Consider the following 18,305-nt stretch of genomic DNA (forward strand, 5'->3'; position numbering starts at 1 on the left):
GTTTGAAACATCTTTTAATCTGAGGTGGTTGAAAAAAAATCATAAACAACAGCTGAAGCATGTGGCACATACAGCACTCGTCCTGTTGTGACAGCCAGCACTATCAGCGTCAGTCAATTATCTTCACAAACGCCTCTTGTGCTAATGAGCACTCACAAAAATCACCAGACTTTTCTGGCAAGGAGAAAAGATCAGTTTCATTGCTTGCAGAACTAATTCAGCGCACAAAAGTGGAGGCTCCACCATCGCTGCCTCTTTTACTGCCCCTTTTGTGCTGTCTTTTGATGTGCACTGAAGAGATCGGCCTGTGTTTGGGGCTCTTCATCTCCAGTTCATTGCCTGTCATTAACATACATATCCATATGAAAAGTTTGGTAAGTCACTAACAGCTGTCCAGAATGGAGTTTCAGAAATAAGGAGAAAAAAGGCCCAATTCCTTCTTAAAATGGTGACAGAACCTTTTAGCCCTTTTTTGGCAATGATATACCTAACCATTTAAAGTGTCTTTCACTCAGAAAGTAACAGGCATAATACAACATTCAAAGTCACAGCAGCCTCCATCGACGCAAAGCAGTCATTATCCGAATTCAGAAAAGTTAGTGAGAACCCATGTCCATTTGAACTTTCACCACCCTGATCACCAGATAGCTGGGAATTGCATTTCCCCTGCTTTTTTTTTGAAGAAACTGCAACCTTTTAGTCAAGTGCACCCCACTGAAAAGGTAACTGCATGATTTCCAGTTTTTTCATAGACTGACAGAATGAAACTAAATTGACAGTCAGGCCAGGCAGCCAGGCATGAAGCCCACTACAGTAGTCATTCAGGAGACAGGAAGATTTACATCAGGCTACTGATGGGCTGTCTGAAATTGCTGCTCGTGAATAGTTCCAAACTGCAGTGAAGTACCCAGAATAGAAATTCAACATATCCAACTAGAAAGGCAAACAATGTTTTCCAGATGACTGCCTTTTAACAGTCTTCCTGGACACTGCTGGATGACTTTATCACATGTGGCTGTATTAAACAAATAGTGAATAACTGAGCTTTGTAATGCTATGAAAAATGCAAGGCTTCCACGACTTGCGTGCCATGTGTACCCAAGATCAACCTCTGCATTTGGTAGTAACCATACAAAAAAGTTTATTGCCATTATTTGCAATAAGAACATGTACAATTTACTTTAATCCATGTAAACTAAAGCTGAGCTTCAACAAGTTTCTGAATGCATCCTACTGATTTATAAATCCATCTCCTCAACCCAGCCCACCCTAGCCCCAGAGTTCATGACCTTTGGGTCATAATTTACAATATGTGGCACCCAGAGTTTTCTAAATCTCAGTTTGAACTTGGATGGATGAAGTTGTGTCCAATTATTAGGGTTCTGATGTGCTTTTACAAGGGCTATTACCAAAACCAAAACGCACAGCAGGCTACAAGCTACTAATGCCAGCAACTTTTTTTTCTACAATTGATCCTCCTGCTATATATCAGCTGCCTGTGTTGCATTTAAACAAGAGTTTAATCCCACTTGTTGCTTCCTTTTTTTCATCTTCTATACCCTTTCTCACCAGCATCTCTCCCACATCAATCACCCAAGCACTTCTGCTGATCATTATCTGAAAATTAAATCTTATTTATTGAACATCCTGTTTGTTGTCTTTTTTCAAATTCCAGTATTCATTAAAAAAGCCCAGAATGACTTCTTAAACACATTTCTGTCTTTGCTGCAATTATACAAACTGCAGCTGTGATTAGTCCGCCGCAGGGGGAAAAGAAAAAGACACCCTTGAATCAAAATGGAGGGACCTGACTGTGTATTATTGTCTCACAATGCTGAAGTTTATTGCTGAGACCTGCTTATCCACTTGCACAGCAAACCATGGGAACTGCAGTCAGGTGGAAAGTGATTCTCTTCTCTGCTTGACATAGCCCTAAGTATCGCAAGAGCAGCTAAACCCACTGAAACCCTTTCCAGTAACTGAGACATTTAGGATAATCTTTATGAGAGTTTTGCATGAGCCTTCTGTTTGTCTGCTGTTGTTAGAAGTGCAGTTAATGATGAGCTTCCACTGGTTGCCTTTCCTCCTAGGCCAAAAGCGCCTGTTTAAGTTAAGTACCTCCTCCCTCAAGCCCTTGGGAAACCACTCAAGAGGGATTTGCTTGGCTCAATGTTCATGACACATAATGAAAACAATTTTACGCTGCAGAGGGAAGTATCGGGCAATTACTGACGTGACAGCCACCTGCAGAAGCGAGCCCTCGGCTGGAGCATTGGGCTGTTCATGAATATTTTATGGTGCAATGTTATTCTGAATGGCTGGGGCAGGTGAAGGGGGCCGAGGGTGTAAGTACACAGCTGGAGGCTGTGTAGCAAGCCCTGTTTCTCTGCAGCAGTCCATAGTATAACACCAAGAAGATTTTTGACCCTGGATGAGTCTTTGCAAAAGTAGCAGGAGTAAAGGAAAGATGATGTGACAAGTCATGGTGGGCACTCCTCAGAAAACTCTTGTTGGCCAATTTTACACATCATGTCTAACTTGAAAAGCCACTGTATCAACTCTTTCAGAGGTTTGTGATATAATTTGCTAACTTGAGGTCTGAATTGTGATTAGAAAGGCAGTTCAATTAGGCCTGACCTCTGACCTGGTTCAACTGTTAACCTATCCTTGTCGTATTCTGTAATAAAAAAAAGTTATGTTATCTGGATGGATGTTGTGTACAATAGTTTAAAGAGAATAAATAGGTTACAAGTTGTCAGAAGAGGTAACGAATGTGAGGGTATCAGTATTACCAGATGTATGAATTTGAATGTTAATGTACTCAACCACTGTTGGCACGCATCTAACAATTAAAGGACGTACATGCCACACCCTAATGTTAGAAGGAGGAGGTGCTGTGAGCGTAAGCCTATTGTTGAACATGGTGAAAGTGATAATAAAGATTAAAGATCAAAAAGGGAGTATTACATGAGATTATGATTACTCTCGAGGAATGCTTCAAACAAACCCAATTGTTAACAAAGGAAAAAGACACAAAGTGTAGCAGCTAAATTGATAACAAAGCAACCTTCTATTTTTCTGTATTTATTATTAGGAGTGCAGCCAGCTGAGTGACCTCATTGTTAAGGTTAAGCCCATGTGAAAGGAGGAGAACAGCAACAAAAAGATTTGAGGACTGGAAAAAGCATACCAGTATATAAAAAAACAGAACAAATGAGGATTTTGTATAAAATATGGAGGATAAGTTATGGGAGAGGCCAATAGAACTGAATGATGCTGGAAAAATTCCCTGCTCAGATAGTGTGATCTGCAGAAAATAAAGCAGAGCTTAATGTGGAGTCCACGAGCAATTGCCTCACAGTGACCATTATTTAGGTTTCTAATCTCGATCAGGTACTAAAATCTGGAGTTATCAGATGGTTAATAGGTCTTTACCATTTGCACTTTGGAGAAAAGAATTATCTGTCACGAATGACCTGCATACAAATGGGTACCATTGTAATACTGTTATTAATAGAGGAACACAAGAGCAAAAAACATGAAGAACTGAAACCCATCAAACAAAGATCCTTACTTGGTACACTCCTACATTCTGAGACTGAATGTAGAGTATACTGAGTGAGGATGTCATGTTTTTTTTGACTGAGTGAGATTAATGTGTAAACTTAAGTGCAAATGACAGTCAGATTTAACAATGGAATTAAAAATATATATAACAGAGGCATATTTGTGATTGTGCTTAGAACACTTGTTTTATGTGTTTCATTAAAAATAATTTTATTAGTTGTTTAGGCTAGGAAAATGGAACAAATAATCAATTATGAAAATACAATTTTTCCGTATTTCCACAGTTTTGGGACTACATGAGCCAGAAAAATTATTTTCTTAGTTATTCCAAACAGCAGAAAATAAATCAAAGCTTAATATGGAGTCTACTAATAACAAATTATTTACAGAAAAGAGTCCTATCTTTTACCCATGTCATTTCCAAATAGGCCGATACTGTGCCAGGCGCTGAAGATGGCAGGATAAGTGTTTGGAGCTTTCATTGTGAATATTGTTGAGAATTCATTAGCAAAAACAAAGAATTTTTCAAACTGGATATTAATGAAAATATAGATTATGTTAGATGAAGGGCGAAGAAAGAAGTCTGCTTTAGTACAAAATGTCATAGAAAGTAATCATGCATCTAGACGGAATTGCTGTATTTATAACCTCTTGCAACAAAAAAGTAGCTACATGTGTCCTAAATAGGACTTCACAGCCATAAATAAAACATTTTAAGAAATGCTCATTTTCCACTAGTACCATTTGTCAATTTCAATGTCAGTTTCATGAATTCAGATTCAGCTAAGCAGCAATCTCTGTGTATGATGGCTGATTTAAATATATTTCACCAAAGAGAGCACTAAATCAGCTAAAACAACTGGGGGGGGGGCAGGGAGAAACTAATCACATGATGCTAATTATAAAAAGCATATTCTGATGATAAAGCCTCTTATTTTCTATAATTTCCAAAGATCACAGTAGTGTACTGAGTTGTTAACCTGAATCAATTCAACAGGAGTAAAAATCAATAAAGAAAAATGTTGTTTTAAAATTTTTGAAATGTGCCTATATTGTGACATTCAATAAAAATAAGCTATTTTATGATTTTCTTTTCTATTATTCATTTCCTTCTTCCTATTCTGTTCTTTTTAATGAATAAGACGGGATATTGCAGCACCTGGAAGGAGCTGCATGAGTACTGACAATACAAATCCTGGTGTACCCTCTAGAGGTGCACTTGAGCAAAGTAGGAAAGATGACCCCATTTAATCTTTTTCCTTATTTTCTCAACTGCTCTCCTCAAGTCACTGGTTCATGTTGATAATACCCACTCTCCTGATCTTTGGGCACCCTGTGCGGAGGGGAGCGGGTAGGTCCGAAGGCCTCCTCGTAGGACTGCTCCTGGGCACGGCCAAGGGTGCCATCAGCCGGTCCAGGCAGCGGGCGGTCGAGGGGGTCGTTCAACCTGACTGCCTGCCTCTCTTCCGCTCTTACATCCGGTCCAGGGTGTCCTTGGAGATGGAGCACGCGGTGTCCACCGGTACGCTCGCGGCCTTCCGCGAGAGGTGGGCACCGGAGGGACTGGAGTGCATCATCACGCCCGGCAACCAAATTTTAATTTGATTTTACGTTTTTTAAGTTTAATTTGTTTTAATTGCCGGTGCTTTTAGTGTCCCCCTCTCCTTTTATAGGGGGCACTGGAAAAAAGGAAAAATTTGATTTTAGTGCCCAAAAAAAAACCACAAAAAAAAACAAAAAAAAACAAAAAAGGGCCTTGTAAATGTCTTGTGTGTGTCATCCAGGTCGGGTGGCACGGATACATGTTTTATGTTTTCGCAGGTAAACTCAAAAGAGTTTCATGTTGATAATACTGGAAGCTTACCTAATAGCCATGTTTCATATATGAGGCTAGATAATGAATCTATTGGACTGTGGGGTGCACCATAACGAGCCTAATCCTGTCCTCATTTGACAACCATGTGGGTGCGCTTTCCAGTATGGATCATTGGAGTGACTAGGTGTTGGAACACAAACTGATTTTCCCCCTTCCCAGGCCGACAATTGTCAGGCTGAATGTATCAACTATACTCCTGGCTCAGCTGAGATCAGCTAATTCCCTGTTGGACGAAACCTGGGAGCTATGGGCTGGATTTTCGGTTCTGCTCATTTCGGGGCAGTAATGGCGACGGGGTGGTAAAGTTTGCGCCCGGGAACAGTTTTCACCTCAGTCAGCAAAATTCAACAGCTGGGCCCTGAGTGTGGGGCAGAGCCCTAGGGGAGACGTTGCACATCTCTCTTAGAACACTCGGCCGGCTGAGCAAGTGAAAATCCTGAACTGAACAGCCGGCCTCAGAGCGCTGTAAGAGAGGCCTGGGGGAAGAACAAAACCTGAAAAAAACACCCAAAAACATTCCCAATAAATAACTCACGCCACCACAACATAAATCACAAAAGAAATAAATTAAAAAACAACCGGTTACCTGAGATCGACATTATTTACCTCACTGCAGCTGCTACAGCTCGGATCACCCGCTTTCACAGGCAGTCCCAGCAGGGCGCTCTTCAGAGTGTTATGGATTGGGCGGCAGCCAAAAATCGAGCCTGTATTTCAACCAGGGGCGTTGCACACCGGCTTGCCTCTTCTGGGCAGTAATGCTCCACACCCCGTCGAGACTGGCCCCAAAAGTCCTGGCGGGATGCTGATAGCTGGCCGCCCGCCCGCCCGGAAGTGCTTACCGCCGCCTTTCCACCCCTCTAGGGCCCTAACAGGCTGGCAGAAGACCAAAAATTCAGCTCATGCGATCTATATGGCTCACTATCACATAGTGCATTTATCCACTGAGCCATTCATTTTTGTACATAGCTAGGGCAGCACTAAAAATAAGACATTTTAGGAACAGGAAAATCCCATTTGTTCCAACAGTTTGGCCTTTTCCATCGGCTAGCTCCACCCACTCACCTTATCATAATATCCTTTCACACGTTCTCCAGAACAGACTTAGTTGCTTTAGTAGCCTCTCTGGTAATTTATTGCAGAGGTCTATTACTGTGCAGGTAAAAAGGATCTGTTTGACATCCTTTCTTACTGTCTCTTACCATTTGGCATTGTAAATAATTTGTTGGATCAACGTTATTAGTCTCCTTTATAATCTTGAAAACTTCAGTTAGGTCACCTCAAAATCTTCTGTTCCCTTGAACAAACCCAAAGCTTGCCCTCCAGGGAAAGCTGGAGTACAAAATCCTGTATGAAACTCTGGGGTGGATTTTGCCCCTGAACAGCTGACCAGCAGGATTTGCGGCTGCTGGTGGTCCTGCTACGGTTAAAATGGCCCCTATAAATATTAGGAATGGAGTGGGCGGGAGGGAGGAAAACATCAGCATGGGTGAACACATATAAAATATTAGTTATCTCACTGATTTATTCACTTTCTGTACGTCAACAGGCAAAACCAAAGCAATCGTGGACAGCACGGACCTAATAATGAAGTAATACTAGATTAAATGACATCCTTTACGAAAGCATTGTTGGAAAGACTGCTTATAACAATGATTATAGTACAATAGGAAGGAAGAAAGAACACAAATTAACTGGAATATACAAAATGTATAATTTATAAACACAATTAAACACATATTATTAAGTTGTAGAGTGCCAAGTGCTTTCACAGCAGTTCAACAGAATCATTCCCAATCAACAAACTTAGATCAAAGAAGAAAGAGAAAAAAATCATGTTTCGGATATCAGACAGTGTTCCAGTCTGGTTACAGCCCATTTGAATTTTAAGGGTGGTTTGAATCAGCAATGGATCTATGTACAGAATGCTTTAAATTTAGTACTCGGATACTCGGACTGAATAAAGAAAATGCAACAATGTTGAGTTTAAGAGAAAGAAAAATAAGTTATAGCTGTCAGATTTGAAAGACTGCTTGATTAAAGAAATTAGGAGATGCACATTATCCATGGACTATTTTGTATATCGAACACAAAAAACAAGTTTGATTTATTACCACAAAAGACAAGTTTGTCCAATCTACATATTGATAAGTGAGATTCAAATGGGAGATTCCAGTTCCAGTTTTGAAGGATTCTCCTGCAAGTAAATTTCTGAACTGATTCTAGTTTCTTGCTATTGTGTTGTTGGTGAGGCTGGAATCAGATTAATGAGCGGCATTCCAGCATGGAATCCACAAAAGAGCAGTGAAGTTTTTTGGACAGTGGGATTGAAAGAGTATGTGTGAAAAAACTATTCACCATACTTACCACTGTACAAGTGTTTTACATGTTACCTTGATATGAAATAACCCAGTTAAATGATCCAGATAGGTTCCTTTCTGAATGTTCATTAAAACAAAGATTGAAATCAAAAAGACACTTTTTCAACAATCGACACTTATGGTGAAGAATTTCCATCGGACTCTCCTGCTGTAACTTCGGCAGAAAATCAGAGGAAATCCTACAAAAACAGCTAAGTTGCTGTTTTTAGCTGTTTTGGCTGTTTATGCTGATTGTCCATCCAAGTTACTACAAGAGATCGGGAGAACCTCACAGAAATTTCAGGCGATGGCTTTATATTGTCTTAATGTATCAGTTTTCATTTTTATTTCCGGTTTTAGAGCCTTTAAAGCATGCACAACATACAACTAGAAGATAAATAAACAAACCCAGCATATTAAGGAGGAAGAATATATTACTGAACAATTAAAATTTTCATCTGATGGCAAGATCATAACATAAACCAACAGAGAATTAGCAGTAGCTTGCCAAATAGCTTGGTGGGTAAATACACTGTGTAGTGTGATACAGAGTCACATAGACCAGAAGATCCGAGACTTGATCTCTAATTTGTGCTGCATTAGCAGATATCAAATAGAGGCAAAACAATCAGCCTGGGAGCCTAAATTTGTGAGGGGAAACAATATATCTCTCCTAATTGCCAGCTACTGGATTTTGCTGATAGCTGAGGACAGGATTGGACTTAGTTGTGATGACCTTCATGTTAAAATTGCCCACTGACACTCACAGTCTAGGTTTAGAAATGAAGAATGCCCACTTGCATGAGGTACGAAAGAGCTAGTGGCACCCATGGAGCCATAGTCTGGCAAGAATTAGCACCTTCAGGAGAAAAGAGAGGAAATTAGAAACAAAGACAATAAGAGATCAGCTCAACATCCATGTTAGAAAAGAATAAAAAGTCTCTCTCAGTGAGACTAGAGAAACTAATGCATGTAGTATGGGTAACCATACTGATTGGGAAAATTAAAATTGCCTCTTAACCTTGAAGCAATATTCTCCATAGAATCTTACAGCACAGAAGGAGGCCATTCAGCCTATCATGTCTGTGCTTACTCTTTGAAAGAGCTATCCAATTAGTCCCACTCTCCCGCTCTTTCCCTGCAATTTCTTCTGCTTCCACTACCCTTTTAGGCAGTGTATTTCAGATCATAACAACTCGCTACATAAAAAAATTCTCTTCATCTCCTCTTTGGTTCTTATGCCAATGATCTTGTTCACCCTGATCTCCATGATCACATCGAGGCCAAGTGGCATCAACAAAGCATGCACCATGATCGCGCAAACTTGTCACGCGATATTGAAGTCAATGACCCTGTATTTATACTCAACTATGGACATGGTCCCAAATGGCTTGCTGGCACGGTCATAGCCAAAGAAGGGGGTCGGGTGTTTCAGGTCAAACTGACCAATGGACTAACGTGCACAAAGCATTTGTACCAAACCAAATTGCGATTCACAAACAGCCACGAGCAACCCGAAGAGGACACCACCAACTTCGACTCTCCAACACACACACAAGTGGCAACCACATCACGGTTGACCACAAAGCTGAACTCACCATCCCCAGCAGCCCAGCAAGGCCGGCTGCCCAGCAGCCCAGCGAAGAACCAACCAACTCACCCACACCTGCATTTGTACCGAGACGATTGACAAGGGAGCGAAAAGCCCCAGATCTTCTCACCCTGTAAATAAGTGTACTATTGACTTTGGGAGGGAGTGATGTTATGTATGTAACCCTTGACAACATGTATCATACCACCACCAGAGGGCGTACCTGTTGGAGTCCCAAGGGATCCCAGCATTCCTTGGGAGCACTGTATATAAGCAGGCCAGCTTTGCTGTACCAACACTCTGGAATTTCATTAAAGAGCTAAGGTCACACTTACTCATTGCATACAGTACTCAGTTGTATCACTTTATTATGAGCGTAACACATAGTTTGACAGTTTAAAATGGAGCCCCACCCTCTTGGAAACAAAAGAAGCAATGGTCCCCAAAATAGCTCTGGTAAGGTAAAGACAATTCTAGTAACTAATGTAGTTTCAAACATATTCCCATTTCTGCACTAAATAAACCCCTACCCTCAATACAGCAATTCTAGACCGAATATATAAAAATATTCCAAACCAAAGGATGTAAATGCTATCCACAAAGTTTGCTAAGTGCAAGACTTTCTGTGGTAAGTTTTACTTTGCTGATATCAAACTGCACATTTATAAAGGGTGAGCAGCGCCAGCCACCTGGGTAAATGCACCACATACTGTGGTACTGAGACTAACGGAACAAAAAGCTTTGACCACTGGTCTGTAGCTCATCTCAATCAAAGTGGCTGCTACAACTGACCTTAACATCTGCAGACTAGTGAGGGGAAAATTTAAATGGGATTCCCACTCCTGATTGCTATCAACTAATCCCTGTTGGACATGTGTAGGCATCGTATAAGGATGGGATTTGGCTTGATTATGAAGCCTCCTTTGGTCCAATAGCTACACAACACTAAAAATCATGTAAAGTATGATCATCTGGTGAGGTGGGGGAGTGTTGCCAGCACCCATGAAATTATAGCGCAGCATAAGTTATCATCTTCAGGAAAGGAGTGGTGAGAGAAGGAAGTCAGATTTATTTTTACTCACTATTTGCTGCTGAGGAGGTTTTGGAGATAAACATCATCAGAAGCACAATGGTATCTCACAGCGATTCGCAAAGTATCATCATCCAAGTATATGTTGCAGGAACCAACATACCCATGGAAATCGACACAGGCGCATCCGTAAGCATAGTACCAGAATCGCTATACCTCGACAAATTGCGTGATTTCCCATTGGAGAAATCCAAGGTAGAGCTGCGAGGCTACTCAGGATACTCAGGAGAGAAAATTCTTGTGGTAGGTCGTATCACCGTATCGGTGAAATACAAGGATCAATTTCAGAGCTTGCCTCTCTTAGTAGTGGCAGGAGACAAGCCTGGTAGAAATTGGTTGGGATCACTGAAGCTGGATTGGAATGAGATTATTCATGTTGAAACGAGATTTACATCGAAGGATGATGTCATCTCGAAGTATCCGAAGATGTTCTGCGAAACAGGCAGTCCGATCCAAGGTTTCAAGGCGAGTGTCAGGGTACAGAAGGATGCTAGACCAGTTTACTGCAAGCCACGTCCCGTACCATATGCATTCAAGGAGAGAGTCGAGCAAGAACTCAAAAGACCAGAGATTGAAACATTGGCCTGGAAATCGCGGCCTCCCAATGTCCACACAAAGTGTCTGCAGACCCGGGAAGATGTCGGAAAAGCCGGTTCTCAGCGAGGACATTTGCTTGGGCAAGATTGTAGGATTTACGCATATCTTGCCTAGCAAATGTCCTCAAAATTCTTGCACCTGAAAAAGCAGGCGCATAGCCTACTTTTACAGGCATAAGTGTTTAAAAACATACATAAACATAATAAAATAAAATAAAATAAACACATTTTATTGTTAAAAACTCTGCCCACTTAGGTAAGTTTATTTTTAATCCGAATTACAAAACTTTTTTAAAAATCGGAAAAATATTGTTTTTTTCTAACTTAAATTTCAATTAATTTTAATTATGTGAGGTCATTTTTTTATTTTTTATTAGTTTTTTTTCCTCCATTAATAGCAATGAGGACTCATAGATACAGAGTTCTCATTGCTAGTAATGGGAAAGCTGTGGAATACGTACCTGATTGGCTGAGCAGTCACACATGACTGCATCTTCTGCGTGGGAATCCTCCGGACGGGAGTGCATTTTGCAGCGCGGGAAGAGAAGGCCTCCCCAGCGGAATCCAGGGCACCTCCGAGACCACCAGGTAAATGCCTTGGATCCAGGAGTGTGGCACCATGCTCTGGCTGCTGACCTCTTGTGCCACCGCCAACCATGCCTTCTCGATGATCCGTTGCTAGGGAACAGCACATCCCTCCGGGTCCTCACATCCCTCCGTGTCCTCACAGCCCCCCAACAGCACATCCAGGGAGGTATCGCTGATGCAGGGCACATCCTGTTACCTTCTACCTTCCATTGCAACACTTCTTCTCTCCTTTTCACCTCCAACTGCTTTAACCTGCATGTTTGGATTGTCCCTTTAAATACTGGTGTTGAGATTGTGTCATGTGGGTCGTCATCACACCCGCGGAAACCCAGGAATCATATGTTAATGCAGTGGCTGTGTTAAAATGCCCCTGATGGATGCGCTTCACATACTTCAGGGTTTCTCACGCATCATAGGCTCCCCCTCTCTCCACTGCCAACACGTCTGAACATTAAAATCCAGGCCTCTGTCATTCAACTACCATTTCAACAGGACTGTGAGAATCTCTCTGAGCTATGTAACCATAGAAAGTTTTTTTTTAACTATTTGGACCTTGTTGAACACACTGAATAGGCAAAAGCATACATCACAGCAGTCTGCTTTCCACATGATCTGTGGAAATGTTCAGTTTTGCCTGAAATACCTCTGTGTTGGTCCAATCATAAATGCCACAAACAGATTTCTTCCTGCAATGTGTCCCCAATGCCAACCAGGGATCAGTATATTCCTGAATTATTTGAGCAAACTCCCCAAAACACTGCCATCTGATAGCCATAATGTTTAGCTTTTAAGAATTGCAACCAGTGAAAGACGGAGCTTTCTTAAGCAAATGCCTGTATAACAATAACTAACATATCCTGTTCTGCATACACTGTGGATGCTAGAATTACATTTTAGTTTATGACCTTTCTGTTGTATTGGTTATCTTCTCATCAAAATGAGCAGCCAAGTGCAATGTTCCTAGTTCTGCATAAATTATAAAATATTATCTATTATAATTTCACCTCGGGGGCAAGCAATCTCGCTTCTTGTTCCTAACTGAAGTACTAACCACAATTATCCCTCCGTACCACAATCAGCTCACTGAAACAAACTTTGCCTTCAAGATGGATATGAAAGCCACATGCTACCTTGTTATTCCACATTGCACAACTTACTTATATCCCACTATTAAATCATTCATTTATTCACTGGTCCTCTGCAAACTCATAAGGTTAAATTACTTTAGTGGTGCCTTGCTACATTGCATCTATTAATGTCATTCTGAAATGTTTTCATATTTGTAATTTTGTTTTTTGTCTCCTGTAAGAATCCCCTAACTATAATCTTAACTGTATATGTAAACTATGATTTCCAATATAAATTTGAGTAGCATGAGACAGAAAGCGATATGGGATATATATGTGGGATTATTGGGTTGGACTGCGAAGCATCATATCAATAGTGTACATGGCAAGTTTTGTTTCCAGGATAGATTATAGTATTATTGAAATTTATTATTAATCCAATAATAATGATGCTAATGAATTCTTAATGTAGCACAGAATGAAAGAAAAAAAGACTTACATTTATATATCATCTCTCACAACCACCGGATGTCTCAAAGCGCATTACAGCCAATGAAGTATTTTTGAAGTGTAGTCACTGTTGTAATGCGGCAGCCAACTTGTGCACAGCAAGGCCCCCAAACAACAATGTGATAATGACCAGATAATCTGGTTTTGTTATGTTGATGAGGGATAAATATTGTCCAGGACACCGGGGATAACTCCCCTGTTCAAGTAAAAAGTAATCGAAGTGTGACGTCACAGCCAAGAGGGTAAGTGATTGGCTGGTTGATTGGTGAGTAGTTTTCTTTTTCTTTATCTTTTTTCTTTTTATTATTATTAGCAGTAAGAAACCTTGTCATTGTTGCCAAATTAAGTAATTTAAGGGTTAAGTAATGGCAGGAGAGCCCAGACCCATGTCATGCTCCTCCTGTGCTATGTGGGAAATCAGGGACGCTTTCAGTGTCCCTGACTACTATGTGTGTGGGAACTGTATCCAGCTGCAGCTCCTGACATGCCGCATTGTGGCACTGGAGCTGCGTATGGATTCACTCTGGAGCATCCGCGATACTGAGGATATCATGAATAGCATGTTTAGTGAGTTGGTCACACCGCAGGAAAAGGTTACACAGGCAGATAGGAAATGGATAACCATCAGGAAGAGCAGTGGAAGGAAGGCAGTGCAGGGGTCCCCTGCGGTCATCTCCCTCCAAAACAGATATACCACTTTGGGTACTGTTGGGGAAGATGGCTCATCAGGGAAAGGCAGCAGCAGCCAAGTTCATGGCACCAAGGGTGGCTCTGCTGCACAGGAGGGCAGGAAAAAGAGTGGGAGAACTATAGTGGTAAGGAATTCTATTGTAAGGGGAATAGATAGGCGTTTCTGCGGCCGCAAACGAGACTCCAGGATGGTATGTTGCCTCCCTGGTGCAAGGGTCAAGGATGTCTCAGAGCGGCTACAGGGCATTCTGGAGGGGAGGGTGAACAGCCAGTTTTCATGGTGCATATAGGTCCCAATGATATAGGTAAAAAACGGGATGTGGTCCTAAAAGCTGAATTTAGGGAGCTAGGAGTTCAATTAAAAAGTAGGCCCTCAAAGGTAGTAATTTCAGGATTGCCACCAGTGCCACGTGCTAGTCAGAGTAGAAATAGCAGGATAGTTAAGATGAATACGTGGCTTGAGGAATGGTGCAAGAGGGAGGAATTCAAATTCCTGGGACATTGGAACCGGTTCTGGGGGAGGTGGGACCAGTACAAACCGGATGGTCTGCACCTGGGCAGGACTGGAACTGATGTCCTAGGGGTAGTGTTTGCTATTGCTGTTGGGGAGGATTTAAACTAATAGAGCAGGGGGATGGGAACCTATGCAGGGAGACAAAGGGAAGTAAAATGGGGTCAGAAGCAAAAAGTATAAAGGAGAAAAGTAAAAGTGGAGGGCAGAAAAATCAAAGGCAAAAATCAAAAAGGGCCACATTACAACATAATTTTAAAAGGACAAAGAGTGTTAAAAAAACAAGCCTGAAGGCTCTGTGTCTCAATGCGAGGAGCATTCGTAATAAATTGGATGAATTAACTGCGCAGATAGCTGTTAACAGATATGATGTAATTGGGATTATGGAGACATGGCTCCAGGGTGACCTAGGCTGGGAACTCAACATCCAAGGGTATTCTATATTCAGGAAAGATAGACTGAAATGAAAAGGAGGTGGAGTAGCATTGCTGGTTAAAGAGGAGATTAACGCAATAGTAAGGAAGGACATTAGCGTGGATGAGGTGGAATCTGTATGGGTAGAGCTGCAAAGCACCAAAGGGCAGAAAATGCTAGTGGGAGTTGTGTACAGACCACCAAACAATCATGGTGATGTTGGGGATGGCATCAAACAGGAAATTAGGGATGAGTGCAATAAAGGTACAGCAGTTATCATGGGTGACTTTAATCTACATATAGATTGGGCTAAACAAACTGGTAGCAATATGTCGAGAAACCAACTAGAGAGCTGGCCATCCTAGACTGGATGTTGTGTAATGAGAGAGGACTAATTAGCAATCATGTTGTGCGAGGCCCCTTGGGGAAGAGTGACCATAATATGGTAGAATTCTTTATTAAGGTCGAGATTGACACAGTTAATTCAGAGACTAGAGTCCTGAACTTAAGGAAAGGTAATTTCGACGGTATGAGATGTGAATTGGCTAGGATAGACTGGCGAATGAAACTTAAAGGGTTGATGGTGGATAGGCAAAGACATTTAAAGATCACCTGGATGAACATCAACAATTGTACATCCCTGTCTGGCGTAAAAATAAAATGGGGAAGGTGGCTCAACCGTTGCTTACAAGGGAAATTAGGGATAGTGTTAAATCCAAGAAAGAGGCATATATATTGGCCAAAAATGCAGCAAACCTGAGGACTGGGAGAAATTTAGAATTCAGCAGAGGAGATCAAAGGGTTTAATTAGGAGGGGGAAAATAGAATATTAGAGTAAGCTTGCAGGGAACATAAAAACTGACTGCAAAAGCTTCTACAGATACGTGAAGAGAAAAAGATTAGTGAAGACAAATGTACGTCGCTTACAGTCAGAATCAGGTGAATTTATAATGGGGAACAAAGAAATGGCAGACCAATTGAGCAAATACTTTGGTTCTGTCTTCACTAAGGAAGGCACAAATAACCTTCCGGAAACACTAGGGGACTGAGGGTCTAATGAGAAGGAGGAACTAAAGGAAATCCTTAGTCGTCAGCAAATTGTGTTAGGAAAATTGTTGGGATTGAAGGCCGATAAATTCACAGGGCCTGATAGTCTGCATCCCAGAGTACTTAAGGAAGTGGCCCTAGAAATAGTAGATGCATTGGTGGTCATTTTCCAACTTTCTATAGACTCTGGATCAGTTCCTATGGACTGGAGAGTAGCTAATGTAACACCACTTTTTAAAAAAGGAGTGAGAGAAAAAATAGGGAATTATAGACCAGTCAGCCTGACATCGGTGGTGGGGAAATTAGAAGAATGAGAGGGGATCTCATCGAAACATATAAAATTCTGACGGGATTGAACAGGTTAGATGCAGGAAGATTGTTCCCGATGTTGGGGAAGTCCAGAACCAGGGGTCACAGTCTAAGGATAAGGGGTAAACCATTTAGGACTGAGATGAGGAGAAACTTCTTCACTCAGAGAGTTGTAAGCATGTGGAATTCTCTACCACAGGAAGTTGTTGAGGCCAGTTCATTAGATATATTCAAAAGGGTGTTAGATGTGGCCCTTATGGCTAAAGGGATCAAGGGGTATGGAGAGAAAGCATGAATGGGGTACTGAGGTGAATGATCAGCCATGATCATATTGAATGGTGGTGCAGGCTCGAAGGGCCGAATGGCCTACTCCTGCACTTATTTTCTATGTTTTTATGTTTCTTCGAAATAGTGCGATGGCATCTTTTACATTCACCTGAGAGAGCAGACAGGGCCTTGGTTTAATGTCTCATCTGACAGTGCAGCACTCCCTCAGCACGAGTGTCAGCCTAGATTTTTGTGCTCAACTCCCTGGAGTGGGACTTGAACCCACAACCTTCTGACTCAGAGGCAGTGTGCTAGGAGGAGACTATGGGGCCGAAATTGCCCCTTTCAAAATTGCCTGAAAGTGGCGGCCATGGGGCGGCGTGGAATGGCCGCCGACTCTCTGTGGAGGGGCTGCCATTTTGGAAATTGCCCTCCTTTACTTTTGGAGCAGTGTTCGGGACTGCTCCTCCCATTTTCCCGCCGCGGCGTGCACGTGCCGACCCCTTACCGGCCCTCACGAAATTGCCTCTTGGGAAATTGCCCCTTTTCCGGTATTGACCCGCGGGAGCGGCCCCGCCACTGATCAATGCCCTCGACGCACTCTCTGTGACATGGCGGCCCGGCCGCCTTAAAGGGGAGGGCGCACTACCGCGGCCGCCATATCTTTTTTTGTCGGCCGGCTGCCAGGTTAGTCCGACAATTATGGCCGTGGGTTCTGAATGGGCCGCCAACAGGCAGCTTGGCACCCCCTCTTGGGTGCCAGGCCGCTGGCCCGGCTGAAACCCTCCCTGGTGGCCCAGTGTTTGCCACTAAAGTGGCTGCAGAATTCGCAGCAGCCCTCCCCTTTAGCAGAAGGGAAGAGATGTTGTGACGTGCCAGTGCGATGACGTCGTCAGCACGGCACTGATGACTGACAGCCTCGGATACTCTATACCACCTTCACTTCTGCCCCCATGATGAGGCTACTTCCACCCTGCTCGAAAAAAATCCCTGAACTGCTGAATTTCGACGGTTAAGCAATTTCGGTCCTGATGATTTGAAACAATGTGGAAAATTTTAACCCACTTCGCCTGACAGGAACAGGGTGGGGAGGGGTCTTTAAAATGAGCATTCAGCCTTATCAGCCCATTCCAGCTGGAATCAAGCTGGCCATCATTTTAACCACTCACTGCAAATTTGGTGACTGAGGCACCCGCTGGAAGCAGGTGGGAGCTACATAAAATTATGCAAATCAGGGTTCCATTATTGGATTTTACCTGAGCAGGGAATTCGACACAGCTTTCCCTCCAGATAACCACAGGTCAGCAGCTGCCAGGAGGATGAAGTGGCACTCAAGGTAGGTTGAAATCGTTCCATTGTGGGGCAAGGAGGAGCAGGAGTGCTCAATTCTCAATCTTCGCTGGGTAATCAGGGAGATGCTGATGGTATGGCCTTTCTAACAGTGAGAAAAGGCAAATCCCATTACATTGAGCCATTCTTGCTCACTCTAAAGTACGTTCCAATTACAAAGTAGCATTGGTTAAGGCCAAAATATAACAGAAAATGCTGAAAATACTCAGCAGGTCAGGCAGCATCTGAGGAGAGTGAAACATAGTTAGCTTGGTGACCTTGCATCAGAACTGGACAATTTTATCAATGTAATCGGTTTTAAAGCAAATACAGAGGCAGGGAAAGGGATGAGGAAAGGAGAGGGGGAGGAAAGAACAAAAGGAAAGGTTTGTGGCAGAGCGGAAGGCAAGAGTGATTAAATGACAAAAGGGACGATGGTGCAAGACCATGGACAAGTCGAGAAACAAAAGTTGGGTCTAGAGGAGCTGTAGAT

This window comes from Pristiophorus japonicus, chromosome 5, assembly GCF_044704955.1.
Source record: "Pristiophorus japonicus isolate sPriJap1 chromosome 5, sPriJap1.hap1, whole genome shotgun sequence".
In the NCBI taxonomy this organism is placed as follows: Eukaryota; Metazoa; Chordata; class Chondrichthyes; family Pristiophoridae; genus Pristiophorus; species Pristiophorus japonicus.